We start from the raw sequence: 15,707 nt of genomic DNA, 5'->3' as shown, positions 1-15,707 counted from the left end.
TTACTGGACATTAAAGGGGTTGTCCAGGTTTTAGAATTTTTATGGCCCATCCCTAGGATAGGCTATAAATATCTGATCGGTGGGGGCAGACAGCCAGCCCCTGCGCTGATTTCCTGTATGGTGCTGCTTCCAGAACCTTTACTGTACTCAGTGCAGGGCTAGCAGCAGATAGCTCTGGTCCCTGTATAGACACAGGGCACGGTACTGGTTCTCATTGATATTAATTAGAGCTGAGCTGCAGTACCCCTGCTTGACCACTATGCAGGGAGTGGCGCTATATACCTTCTATTGTATATAGTACAGGAGTTGGAAGTGGCTCTTCACAAAAGATTTAATTTAGTCTCATCCTCACAGAAAACTCAGAGTTTTCATGTCTTCCCCAAGTACTTTCGGTGATTTTGTTTTACACAGTGTTTTCTCTGTAGCATTTTTTAGCTGAGTTTTGCTATGCATGGCCTTAGCCAAAGAGATTTTACAAGGCTCCTCCAGCCCTTAGGATAGGTCATATAGGTCATCAATTAAAGATTGGTAGGGGGCCTCAGACGATCAGCTGCTTTAAGTGGCTGCAGCATTCAAGTGATCGCTGCAGCCTGTTCACTGCTTACCAAGCGCAGCGCCGTACATTGTATAGTGGCTGTACTTGGAATTGCAGCTCAGCCACGATTACTTGAATGGGACTGAGATGTGCTCAAGCCATGTGACTGATGGACGTGACGTTACATGACCTGTGAAGTGGAATCAGTGCTCCAAAAGTGCTGCTGTGGCTTGGAGCAGCTGATCTGCGAGGGTCCCAGGTGGTGGACAACGCTGATCCTAAATTAGTGACCCATCCTAACGATAGGTCATCATTAAAAAGTCCTAGTAAATCCCCAAACAGCCTTGGATCTCTAGGGCTGTGACTACTGAGCCGCAGCTGCTCCTCCATTAACCCTCCTGGGAGTATAAACGTAACAGGACAATAAGAAAGACGCAGAAGACAAGTCATCAGAAGCAACGTGAAGATCTGCACCTAGAAGACGACCCCAGGTAAGACTGACATAAGCCTACTTAGTAACTGAGTCATGCATGATGTTAAGGGGGCTGCCCTCTAGAGGACGGCATACAGAGGCACTGTTCTCCTAATTACATCCTGGAGAATAGATTTGCATATTTTTTTACCCAGAATCCCTAGTGGAGCAGGAATGACTTGTAAGTCTCCGTACGCCTATGTAGGCACACAGTCTCCCTAATGTGTACGATTATCCCCTGACCCTGGTCTATAGTCTCTCACTCTGCCAAATCAGTATCCCTACGCTATGCTGAGGAGGTCCAAAAGACCGAAACAGTGCTGTTCATAGCTGGGAATCTGTTCCTTTTAGGATAGAAATACTAATTTGGCAATTAACTCCGCATCATGTTAGTAGTCTTATTAAAGAGGACCTTTCACCATATCTGGGCACAGGCAGTGTTATATACTGCCAGAAAGCTGACAGTGCGCTGAATTCAGCGCACTGTCGGCTTTCCCGATCCGTGCCCGGTGTAAAGCGCTGTCGGTCCCGGTACCGTAGCGCTTTACAGTCTGAAGGGCGTTTCTGACCATTAGCCAGAGACGTCCTTCTGCCTCGCGGCGCCAATCGCGCTGTGCTGTGGAGCCGGGAGGAACGCCCCCTCCCTCTCCTGATAATACTCGTCTACGGACAAGCTGTGTGAGCAGAGGGAGGGGGGCGTTCCTCCCCGCTCCACAGCACAGCGCGATAGGCGCCGCGAGGCAGAAGGACGTTCCTGGCTAATGGTCAGAAACGCCCTTCTGACCATAGAAGAGCTACGGTACCGGGCCGTAAGCTCTTTACACCGGGCACAGATCGGGAAAGCCGACAGTGCGCTGAATTCAGCGCACTGTCAGCTTTCTGGCAGTATATAGAACTGCCTGTGCCCAAAAGTGGTGAAAGGTCCTCTTTAACTGAGTCACGCATGATGTTAAGGGGGTTGTCCTCTAGAGGGCAGTATACAGAGGCACTGTTCTCCTAATTACATCCTGGAGAATAGATTTGCATACTATTGCTACTACTGAGTGACTTTTACACTAGTGTTTCACCAAAGCTTCATCCATCAGGAGGTGTTAGTGAAGTGGAATCAGAATGCGGCACATTTAGGAAACCATATACAACATTTTCTGGGGTTAAAATATACAATTTTTTATTGCAGAATTACACCCTTTAATTATTTTTCCACCAGTTATGTAACTTTGTAGAATAGTTGGTGGGAACTGCTCAGTCTCATATGAGGCAGGGTCAGTCTAGGAATAAAGGGCCTAGAGCTCAACAGGGTCTGGGTCCCATCCAATAGCTTCCTGATAATAGCCTACATCCCGGCTTCTTCATTGACATCCTACATAAGTGCTGACTAACCAGTGTTACTAAGTATGTTCCCAGGATCGTCATCCCTATAGCGCAGACCCCAATAACCCCATGGCCGGTTCATGCACTGGACTGTATGGAGAATGATACGACCATGGAGTGGTACACGTATGTGCAAGATTATAGTGTGGGAGCTGTGATGCAGACATAACACACAGGACAGCCATCTGGAATTTTTAACTTCCCCTCCACCCCCAAAACAGTATAATGCTCCCCATGGTATATAATGCTCTGCAGTGGCCCCACAGAGTACAAAATGCATCCCTGAAACTCCCACAGTTGCCCTACATGGTATATAATGCTCCACAAAGTATAATATGCTCCCCAGAGACGAAACACAGTATAATATGCATCTCAGATCCCTCTCCTCTCCCACCACAGTATAATACTCTACACAATATAATACTCCTCCAGTGACCCCACACAGTATAATACACTCCATAGAATCTACCCCACCACAGTATAATGCTCCACAGTGGCCTCATACAGTGCCTCCACACTGCACACCAAGTATGATGCTCCACAGTGGCTCCACAGAGCATGATAGGATCCACACAGAATCCCCACTAGTATCACTCTTCACAGTACCCCCCACTCCAGTATACTGCTCCACAGTCACCCCACACAGTATACTGCTCCACAGTAGCTCCACATGATAAAATATGCTCCCAATAGCCAATTACCCACCACAGTATAATGCTACATAGTGGCCCCACACAGTATAATATGCTCCCCAGAGGGCCCCCCAGCATAATGCTGTACAGTGGCCCCACATAATATAATACCCCACAGTGGTCCTACACAGTATAATATGCTCCCCAGAGAGGCCCTTCCCCCAGTATCATGCTCCACAGTGGCCACACACAGTAAAAAATGCTCCCAAGAGCCTCAAGTCGCTTCAAGCGAACCCCTCGAAATTAGTTTTCTTGAAGTCACCCCTTCAGTGTGTTTCAGTTCTATACTCTTGAATCTCTTCAGAGTAGAGTCCCAGGGAGGTAATGGTAAATAACAAACACTTGTACTCACCTTCCCCTATCTCTCCTGGGCATCTTCGTGTTGTTCCGTTGTCTCTGCCGGCTTCCTCTATCAAATCTGGGTGTCAGATCCCCGCAAATCAGCTGAACGAGGACAGTGCAGCTCCTGGAAATGTTTGCAATCTTGGACAGCGCTGCAGTACCTACATCCATATTGTAGATTGTACAGCGAGTGAGCAGTGTGGCTCCCAGAATATAAACATTACCAAGAGCCACAGCTGATCTGTAGGGGTGTCAAGTGGTGGACCTAGCAAATCTAATATTGATAGCCTATCCTAAGAAGAAATCAGGTAACCCTATTACGAGAAGTGCCCATAAGAAAAAAGAGATTGACAGCAGACTTTGTTGGGTGCTGAGAGTTTGGACAGTGACAGCACTGAGAGTATGTTCATGCTAAATTTTTGCAGGAAGATTTTTTTTTTATGTAGATTGTGAGCCCCATATCGGGATCACAATGTACATTTTTTTTCCTATCTGTATATCTTTGTAGAATGGGAGGAAATCCACACAAACACGGGGAGAACAAACTCCTTGCAGATGTTGTTACTGGTGGGATTCAAACCCAGGACTCCAGCACTGCAAGGCTGCAGTGCTAACCACCGAGCCACCATGTTGCCCCTTTTGCAGCAGGATTTTGAGGTGGAATCCACTTTAAAAAAAAAAAAAACACCTCCTATTTGTTTCAGTGGGAGTCAGCAGCAGATATAGCAGTCCTATGTAATACCACGGATGACACACAGTGATAACTCTCTGAGTACAGATAATGTAGTAGATGTCACCTGCAGTCCTATGTAACACCACAGATAACACAGTGATAACTCTCTGAGTACAGATAATGTAGTAGATGTCACCTGCAGTCCTATGTAACACCACAGATAACACAGTGATAACTCTCTATATACAGATAATGTAGTAGATGTCACCTGCAGTCCTATGTAACACCACAGATAACACAGTGATAACTCTCTGAGTACAGACAATGTAGTAGATGTCACCTGCAGTCCTATGTAACACCACAGATAACACAGTGATAACTCTCTGAGTACAGATAATGTGGTAGATGTCACCTGCAGTCCTATGTAACACCCCAGATAACACAGTGATAACTCTCTGAGTACAGACAATGTAGTAGATGTCACCTGCAGTCCTATGTAACACCACAGATAACACAGTGATAACTCTCTGAGTACAGATAATGTGGTAGATGTCACCTGCAGTCCTATGTAACACCACAGATAACACAGTGATAACTCTCTGAGTACAGACAATGTAGTAGATGTCACCTGCAGTCCTATGTAACACCACAGATAACACAGTGATAACTCTCTGAGTACAGGTAATGTAATAGATGTCACCTGCAGTCCTATGTAACACCACAGATAACACAGTGATAACTCTCTGAGTACAGATAATGTAGTAGATGTCACCTGCAGTCCTATGTAACACCACGGATAACACAGTGATAACTCTCTGAGTACAGATAATATAGTAGATGTCACCGGCAGTCCTATGTAACACCACAGATAACACAGTGATAACTCTCTGAGTACAGGTAATGTAGTAGATGTCACAGGCAGTCCTATGTAACACCACAGATAACACAGTGATAACTCTCTGAGTACAGATAATATAGTAGATGTCACAGGCAGTCCTATGTAACACCACAGATAACACAGTGATAACTCTCTGAGTACAGATAATATAGTAGATGTCACCGGCAGTCCTATGTAACACCACAGATAACACAGTGATAACTCTCTATATACAGGTAATGTAGTAGATGTCACCGGCAGTCCTATGTAACACCACAGATAACACAGTGGTAACTCTCTGAGTACAGGTAATGTAGTAGATGTCACCGGCAGTCCTATGTAACACCACAGATAACACAGTGATAACTCTCTGAGTACAGGTAATGTAGTAGATGTCACCTGCAGTCCTATGTAACACCACAGATAACACAGTGATAACTCTCTGAGTACAGGTAATGTAGTAGATGTCACCTGCAGTCCTATGTAACACCTCAGATAACACAGTTATAACTCTCTGAGTACAGATAATGTAGTAGATGTCACCGGCAGTCCTATGTAACACCGCAGATAACACAGTGATAACTCTCTGAGTACAGATAATGTACCGTAGTAGATGTTACCTGCAGTCCTATGTAACACCGCAGATAACACAGTGATAACTCTCTGAGTACAGATAATGTAGTAGATGTCACCTGCAGTCCTATGTAACACCACAGATAACACAGTGATAACTCTCCGAGTACAGAAAATGTAGTAGATGTCACCTGCAGTCCTATGTAACACCACAGATAACACAGTGATATCTCTCTGAGTACAGATAATGTAGTGGATGTGACCTGCAGTCCTATGTAACACCACAGATAACACAGTGATAACTCTCCGAGTACAGATAATGTAGTAGATGTCACCTGCAGTCCTATGTAACACCACAGATAACACAGTGATAACTCTCCGAGTACAGAAAATGTAGTAGATGTCACCTGCAGTCCTATGTAACACCACAGATAACACAGTGATAACTCTCTGAGTACAGATAATGTAGTGGATGTGACCTGCAGTCCTATGTAACACCACAGATAACACAGTGATATCTCTCTGAGTACAGATAATGTAGTGGATGTGACCTGCAGTCCTATGTAACACCACAGATAACACAGTGATAACTCTCCGAGTACAGATAATGTACTAGATGTCACCTGCAGTCCTATGTAACACCACAGATAACACAGTGATGACTCTCTGAGTACAGATAATATAGTAGATGTCACCGGCAGTCCTATGTAACACCACAGATAACACAGTGATAACTCTCTGAGTACAGGTAATGTAGTAGATGTCACCTGCAGTCCTATGTAACACCACAGATAACACAGTGATAACTCTCCGAGTACAGATAATGTAGTAGATGTCACCTGCAGTCCTATGTAACACCACAGATAACACAGTGATAACTCTCTGAGTACAGATAATGTAGTGGATGTGACCTGCAGTCCTATGTAACACTACAGATAACACAGTGATATCTCTCTGAGTACAGATAATGTAGTGGATGTGACCTGCAGTCCTATGTAACACCACAGATAACACAGTGATAACTCTCCGAGTACAGATAATGTAGTAGATGTCACCTGCAGTCCTATGTAACACCACAGATAACACAGTGATGACTCTCTGAGTACAGATAATATAGTAGATGTCACCGGCAGTCCTATGTAACACCACAGATAACACAGTGATAGCTCTCTGAGTACAGGTAATGTAGTAGATGTCACCTGCAGTCCTATGTAACACCACAGATAACACAGTGATAACTCTCCGAGTACAGATAATGTAGTAGATGTCACCTGCAGTCCTATGTAACACCACAGATAACACAGTGATGACTCTCTGAGTACAGATAATATAGTAGATGTCACCTGCAGTACTATGTAACACCACAGATAACACAGTGATGACTCTCTGAGTACAGGTAATGTAGTAGATGTCACCTGCAGTCCTATGTAACACCACAGATAACACAGTGATAACTCTCCGAGTACAGATAATGTAGTAGATGTCACCTGCAGTCCTATGTATCACCACAGATAACACAGTGATAACTCTCTGAGTACAGATAATGTAGTAGATGTCACCTGCAGTCCTATGTAACACCACAGATAACACAGTGATAGCTCTCTGAGTACAGATAATGTAGTAGATGTCACCTGCAGTACTATGTAACACCACAGATAACACAGTGATGACTCTCTGAGTAGAGGTAATGTAGTAGATGTCACCTGCAGTCCTATGTAACACCACAGATAACACAGTGATAACTCTCCGAGTACAGATAATGTAGTAGATGTCACCTGCAGTCCTATGTAACACCACAGATAACACAGTGATAACTCTCCGAGTACAGATAATGTAGTAGATGTCACCTGCAGTCCTATGTAACACCACAGATAACACAGCGATAACTCTCTATATACAGATAATGTAGTAGATGTCACCGGCAGTCCTATGTAACACCACAGATAACACAGTGATAACTCTCTGAGTACAGATAATGTAGTAGATGTCACCGGCAGTCCTATGTAACACCACAGATAACACAGTGATAACTCTCCGAGTACAGATAATGTAGTACAGGGGTAGGCAACCTTTTTTGTTCGGCGTGCCGATTTAAATTAAAAAATCAAAGATGAGGTCCTCGGAGTGCCAGGCAATAATTGTAAAGCCGACGACACCGAATTAAAGTCATATAGCACAGGGGTGCTGTCATACTGTGATCGAAGCCACATGCGCTTACCACTATTTGCCTGGATACACATGTTCTTTTCCTTTAGAAGCAATGTAAATACATGCGTAACCCACAATTAGTGGTAATGTATGTGACTGGGAGCAGAGTAAGGTCATACCTGTAGGGGGCGACACACAATGTACCTGTATGCTCCATCCAGTCCTCGGCTGTTAGTAACTTCAATATTCTGTAAGGGAGCGTTCACACTACCGTCGGTGTCCAACAGCTAGTGTCCGCTGCTAATGTCCGCACAGGATTTTGAACAGACATTAGCAGCGGACACTAGCTGTTGGACACAGACGGTAGTGTGAACGTTCCCTAAGTGAAACGCAGATTAATTTCAGTCACTTTTAGTTCCTGGAGGTGCAGTAACAGCAAAACCCCAGCCAGAAATTAATGGGTGTCACACTTTCAACAAAGTGGCCGCACTGGTGCCCAGGAACTGGCTATAATTGCATCTAGTTACAGTGTCACCACCCAATAGAATCACACTAAGGCTGAGGCCCCACATTACAAAAATGCAGCTTTTTTATTGCAGATTTAGCTGCGTTTTTTTTTTTCCGTCAAAGCCAAGAATGGCTAGAAAACGAAAGGGAAATATATAGGAAGCTTCTTATGTCTCCCTCCTGCTCAATCTACTCCTGGCTTCGGCTAAAAAAAACCAGCAAAATCTGCAATGAAAAAAAGCTGTTTCTGCAACGTGGGGCTTTAGCCTAAGGCTGAGGCACAGGGAACACAGCTTTTTTTGTTACATATTTTGCTGTGTTTTTCTGAGCCTAAGCCAGGAGTGGATTGAGCAAAAGGGAGACGTATAAGAAGCTTCCTATATATTTCCCATTCCTTCTGTAGCCATTTTTAACTTTGGTTGAAATAAACCGCATGAAAATCTGAAACAAAAACGCTGCGTTTCTGCAACGTGGGGCCTCAGCCTTACGCCCCCTGCATACAAATGGCATGGATGTGGTTTTCACTGACCTATATGTTAAAAATAGGGGATGTATAGGAAACATATAGGACCTGCTCCACAGTTTTCAGCTCTTCAATTTGGCCCAGATACACAGCCACAAAAAGAATGGCTGTATATATGGGTCAATTGAAATATATAGGTCTGTACTTTTATCCACAGTTGTAAATAAAGCACACAGGGGGTTAATGTGAGGGACTTGATGGGGTTAACTGCTATTAATATGAGGCACATTGAGTTGTAACCTGCAATGCACATAACCAGACTCTGGTTATGTGCATTGCAGGTTACATAACCAGGTCTGGTTATGTGCATTGCAGGTTACAACTCAATGTGCCTCATATTAATAGCAGTTAACCCCATCATGTCCCTCACATTAACCCCCTGTGTGCTTTACATAAGGGACACTGATATGTAAGACATGTGGAGGTAATAAGTGAACATCTTCATTATATAGGTCCTTTATTAGTACTTCCATATGTCTCACATATCAGTAACCCTTATGTGAGCCACACAGGGGTTAATGTGAGGGACATGATGGGGTTAACTGTTATTAATGTGAGGCACATGGAGTTACTAAGACTAAATTAATAAAACCAAATGCCTGACATTAATGAGAATAGTTAGTAACACACGTACCTGGGGTTGTTTTTGCTTTCACTTTGCTCCCCGGAGCTTCCTCTCCTCCTCAGGGCTGCAGGAGCTCCTCACGTGTAACAGCAGGTCCAGGGAGCCCTTATCCCATGCAGTGAGAGGCTCACCTCTGATTGGTGGGCAGTGAGAGAAGGGGGCGTGTCCTACACCTCAGCTTTATAGCAGAGCACTGAAGGGACGCTCTCTCTCTCTCTCTCTCAATTTAGTGTATGAAAGTTGCGGGCTGGCTGCCGTGCCAGCAAAATATGCCTCGCGTGCCACTCTTGGCACGCGTGCCAGGGGTTGCCGACCCCTGATGTAGTAGATGTCACATGCAGTCCTATGTAACACCACAGATAACACAGTGATAACTCTCTGAGTACAGATAATGTAGTAGATGTCACCTGCAGTCCTATGTAACAATCAGTATGGAGTATGTGTTAGTAATACAGTATAGTGATGTCAGTGCAGCTCTGGTTGTGTGTGGAGGGGACGTCTTCTCTTTTGTTCTCTCAGAAACGAAACTTCTATGTTTTCTTTTCCTCTCTCCTCTCTGGCATTTCATCCTCTGAACATTTCCCATAAGAACCACAACTTCCTTGAGGACTTAATCATAGAAGAACAGGCTCAGTCCTATGTAACACCACAGATAACACAGTGATAACTCTCTGAGTACAGATAATGTAGTAGATGTCACCTGCAGTCCTCAGATAATGTAGTAGATGTCACCTGCAGTCCTATGTAACACCACAGATAACACAGTGATAACTCTCTATACACAGATAATGTAGCAGATGTCACCTGCAGTCCTATGTAACACCACAGATAATAAAGTGATAACTCTCTGAGTACAGGTAATGTAGTAGATGTCACCGGCAGTCCTATGTAACACCACAGATAACACAGTGATAACTCTCTGAGTACAGATAATGTAGCAGATGTCACCTGCAGTCCTATGTAACACCACAGATAACACAGTGATAACTCTCTGAGTACAGGTAATGTAGTAGATGTCACCGGCAGTCCTATGTAACACCACAGATAACACAGTGATATCTCTCTGAGTACAGATAATGTAGTAGATGTCACCTGCAGTCCTATGTAACACCACAGATAACACAGTGATATCTCTCTGAGTACAGGTAATGTAGTAGATGTCACCCGCAGTCCTATGTAACACCACAGATAACACAGTGATATCTCTCTGAGTACAGATAATATAGTAGATGTCACCGGCAGTCCTATGTAACACCACAGATAACACAGTGATAACTCTATGAGTACAGATAATGTAGTAGATGTCACCTGCAGTCCTATGTAACACCCCAGATAACACAGTGATAACTCTCTGAGTACAGATAATGTTGTAGATGTCACCTGCAGTCCTATGTAACACCACAGGTAACACAGTGATAACTCTCTGAGTACAGATAATGTAGTAGATGTCACCTGCAGTCCTATGTAACACCACAGATAACACAGTGATAACCCTCTGAGTACAGATAATGTAGTAGATGTCACCTGCAGTCCTATGTAACACCACAGATAATACAGTGATAACTCTCTGAGTACAGATAATGTAGTAGATGTCACCTGCAGTCCTATGTAACACCACAGATAACACAGTGATAACTCTCTGAGTACAGATAATGTAGTAGATGTCACCGGCAGTCCTATGTAACACCACAGATAACACAGTGATAACTCTCTGAGTACAGATAATGTAGTAGATGTCACCTGCAGTCCTATGTAACAATCAGTATGGAGTATGTGTTAGTAATACAGTATAGTGATGATGTCGGTGCAGCTCTGGGTGTGTGTGGAGGGGACGTCTTCTGTTGTTTTGTTCTGGCAGAAACGAAACTTACGGTATATTTTTTTTGTTGACTCATCTGTGACATTTAGTCCTCTGAAGACATAGACAGAACCACAACTTCCTTGATGACTTAGTCATAGAAGAACAAGGTAAGACCCTCGTCCACCACAGCCTTATTACCTATCCACAGGAGTCCTGGAGAAGGCGCCCCCTAGAGGTACAGAACAGAGATGGGCAGGCAATAACTTAATGAGTAACTGAACTTTAGGACAACTTGTGATTTTCTATCAGTATTTGTGTCATTAATATATTTGGTAATAGACTTCATTAACACATTTTGTCTCCTTTCTGTGACATTCTGCCTCTCCTTATTCTCCCCATTGCTTCTGTATTGAGGGCTCTCACTGAATGTTACTGTATATGGAGGAGGGGCTGTGTAATATGTAGAGAAAATGAGGGTGGGGGTCATTTCATAGAGTTGTATCTCGGACATTATAAAAATACAAACAGGGTATGACCTGTCTGACCCCCACCCATCTAATATCAATGGGTGGGGGTCTGGCTGGAAACCCTTTTACGATTTTTATTTGTTGAAACTGAACTCTGGCCCTTTAAATTATTGCTGAAACTTCATATCCAGCCAAATTCTCTAATTCTTTGGTTTCCAAAGTGAACAGAGAGAGCAGCATACACTGCTGGAGATTGTAAGAATTTTGAATGCAGCTCTGGATGTGACCAGAGTACAGACAGATGGGTCAGGCAGTATTAATGGTGTTCTTAGATGTCTCTGCTAAGGAGGTGTTCTGCCTGGCTCTGTACTGGTGGAACTCTGGACCTGCCTGGAAATGCTTTGTTTGATTTTGTTATGGTAGCACTCTATCTGGTGCTGTTATGGGAGTACTCTATCTAACATTGTTATGGTAGCACACTACCTGGTTCTGTTATGGGGGTACCCTGGCTGTGGCAGTGGCACTCCATCTGATAACGTTATGGATGCACCCTATCTGGAGATGCTATGGGGTCATTGTGTCTGGTTCTGTTATGGTAGCACTCTATCTGCCTCTGTTATGGCAGCACTCTGAATGGCTTTGTTGTATATTGGTGTGGAGCGCATACTACAGGTGGTAAGTGGAATAGAGTTCCAAACCTTCAAATCCAACAAAATATAGATTCCACTTCAAATGAGATTTGCTTCGAGACCCTTTATTATGCTCTGACGTGAATTGTAGAGAGTTGTACAAGCAGTGACGTTTCGGCCACCCTTGCGGCCTTCATCAGACTCTACAACACAGAGATATACAAGTGATAAGTGAACATTAAAATGTTTAGAATGTTCAATGACGTGAAACTACAATATAAATAATACAGACAGTACAAGCACACAAACCTCCGTATATAGGTCACTCATGTAAACTATGTGAAATGCACAGGGCCACTAGGCACAGTTACCACACACGGGGGATTCCCATGACATGAGTATGGGACATGACTATACCCTAAGAGGACAAGACACTTAATAATAGGGTCAGGACACATAGAGAAGGCTTAGTCACGTACCTACATCACCCCTTACAAGGTGTATGTGATGAAAGAATACAAATTATATAGAATGTAGTTCAACTGGTGTCCACACAAGGAGCTGGAGAAGACAGTTAAGGTTATAGGAAGGGGCGGCATGATCGTGGTATAAGGTCAAAAGCCTACCTTGAAGTCGTTGGATGTAAGGATTACCAAAGGTGGACAGGCCCAACTAAAATCAATACATATAGGTCCACTGGGTATGTGACTGTGTGTCCAATGGGAGGGGGTAAATGGAGCGAGAGGGTAATCTATCAGGTATATGTCAGGCCTATTTTGGGTATCATCATGGATATGGACTTGAAACAGTGGCGTAACTACCGCCATAGCAGCAGAGGCAGCTGCCACAGGGCCCAGGACATTAGGGGCCCGGCGACAGCCGCTACCGCTGCTATCATTATACTCGGGGGTCTTTTTGGACCCCCGAGTATCATGATTGGCGGACTGGGAGAGGTAAGAAACATAAAAAACATTGTTACTTACCTCTCCACGATCCTGGCCAGGCCTCCTTCCTAGTTGTCTGACATCACATGAACCCGGCCTGCGTCCTGGGTCATGTGACGTCCGACGTCATTGAAGAAGGACGGCAGCGGAGGCCGAAAGCGTAGGAGTCGGGGGACAGGTAAGAAACAGTAGGTTTTTTTATGTTTTTCTCCCCCTGGGTCTCTGATTATTATACTCTGGGGTCTGAAAAGACCCCAGAGTATAATAATTGTTTATGGGTGTCCACAGTGGGACATAATACTGTGTGCAGGGGCCACTATGGGGGATAATACTGTGTGCAGGGGCCACTATGGGGTGTGTGCAGGGGCCACTATGGGGGTTAATACTGTGTGCAGGGTCCACTATGGGGTGTGTGCAGGGGCCACTATGGGGGATAACACTGTGTGCAGGGGCCACTATGGGGTGTGTGCAGGGGCCACTATGGGGGATAACACTGTGTGCAGGGGCCACTATGGGGGATAATACTGTGTGCAGGGGCCACTAAGGGACATAATACTGTGTGCAGGGGCCACTATGGGGCATTATAGAGCGCGCAGGAATGCGGAGGAGGGGGTCAGTAAAGGTCAATGAATTTGTCTTTGGCAAATAAAAATCCCCCAAAAGGAACCTTCACGTGTGGGAATTGTCAATTTTGTTTTGCTAATATGCAGAACAAGTTCTATTGTTTAGGGGAAAAAACTTGGGCGATTCAGCAGTTTCTAAATTGTAAGTCACATTTGTAGTGTTCGCTTTAGTCTGACCCTACGGACCATCCTATATAAGTAAGACTATTCCTTGTCTTTACGTTCAGGTAAGAGAACATTTCAAGTCCATATTCATGAGAACAGGTTGTCGTAGACTTATTGATCATAGTCGTGAAAAGCTTAATAGTGATAGGGATAGTAATGTCTTATTTTTTGGCGATAAGATATGTTTTGCCCCTTTAAATGTGGAGAAATAGATATAATGAATAACTAAGACGGGAGGCGATGTGGATTTTGGAGACTAATGCTCCAAGGCCTGTAGGCCTCAATGATGGTAATGATGTAAGTGCTTTATCGTACAGATGTGATGATCTATTGTAAACTACTTGGTTGTATTGTGCATTATATTTTCGTCTCTCCTGGCTTCTGGCGCTCCACAATGCAGTAGGACTGGAGTGTCGGGGCGCGGTGATGCCTCGCTATGGTGATGAAGTGACACTTGATCCCGTTGACGTAACATCAAAGCCCATGAACGTGCTAAGATTTATGGGAGACACTTTTGTGTATAACTTTGTTTTTAGTTATAACTCAAAATAGGAGACCTCGTACAGCTTAGTCCTCTCTGTGAAGGGAGATTGAGTTGGTGGAACAGATTTGACTGGAAATTAAGATATTTTTGGAAAGTAATGTGGACTTCATTGCTAGTAGGTCTGTCTGTGACTCTTTGAAGACTCGCCGTAGGGCTTTTTCTGGGCCGGGTAATCCGAGAGCTAATAGGGTGCAGAGAATTGGGAGGGTGGAAAAGAAAAACAATAAAATGTTTCAAAAAGTTTTGAATATGGTTAAAAGTTTACCGAGGACTTATAGTTATTACTTGTAGTTGCAATTTATGACTATATGGTTCTCTTACTTGGCAAGCTTATCAGGTGGAAATATTTTCTGTTCCGACCCTACAAGGTCGGTCTCAAAAAAATGGACCACATGGGTTTCATGGGCTCTTCCACTCTTCACAAGAATTGGTCGTTCACCAGTCACAGCTAGTCTCAGGGTCTCCTTCAGGACAGTACAGCAAATCCACTACACTCTCCAAAAGTCCAGAGTCAGCTCAGGGGTGTAGCTTTAGGGGGTGCAGAAGTAGCAATTGTTATCAGCCCCAAGATCCTGAGTGGGTTCCAAAGGTCCTTGTGCCACATACGATATACCACTATTTTAACGTAGGTAAAAGCCCCATTACAGATCTCACATTGGCGCCCAGAAACTTCAAGTTGCACATCTGGCCTCACCCCTTTGGATTCAATGGTCACCAGTCTCAGCTGGCCCTATTCCAGCCTTGCTTATCAATACTTAACCAAAAGTGGTTTTGTTATACTCCAGGGTCTCTTCAGAGTATAATAACCGGAGGCTCAGGTGAGGTGTGACAAAATAATAAAAATTGATATTCACCTGTACTCATCTTTCCAGGACTCCCTTACAGCATCTGATGAGCATTCCCCAATATCCCTTTTGGGCCTTTTCTGGCTTCTTCTGTAATGTCACTGGTCCCAGGAGACACTGAAGTCCAAATACATTGGGCATTCATGATGTTTTGACACAATTACAGGCCTTGATGTCTTACAAGAGGCCTGAAGGGCACCAAACACTTTGGGAAATGTGCACCAAATGCTGCATGGGAGCCCAGGAAAAGCGAGGGAAGCTGAAAGAAGTGTCTATCATTTTTACACACCTCCCCATGTCCTCTGTTTATTAAATTCTGAAGAGACCCTGAAGTATAATAGCGATTCAAGG

This window comes from Leptodactylus fuscus, chromosome 8 (assembly GCF_031893055.1).
Source record: "Leptodactylus fuscus isolate aLepFus1 chromosome 8, aLepFus1.hap2, whole genome shotgun sequence".
In the NCBI taxonomy this organism is placed as follows: Eukaryota; Metazoa; Chordata; class Amphibia; order Anura; family Leptodactylidae; genus Leptodactylus; species Leptodactylus fuscus.
Note: the sequence above shows the minus strand (reverse complement) of the source record.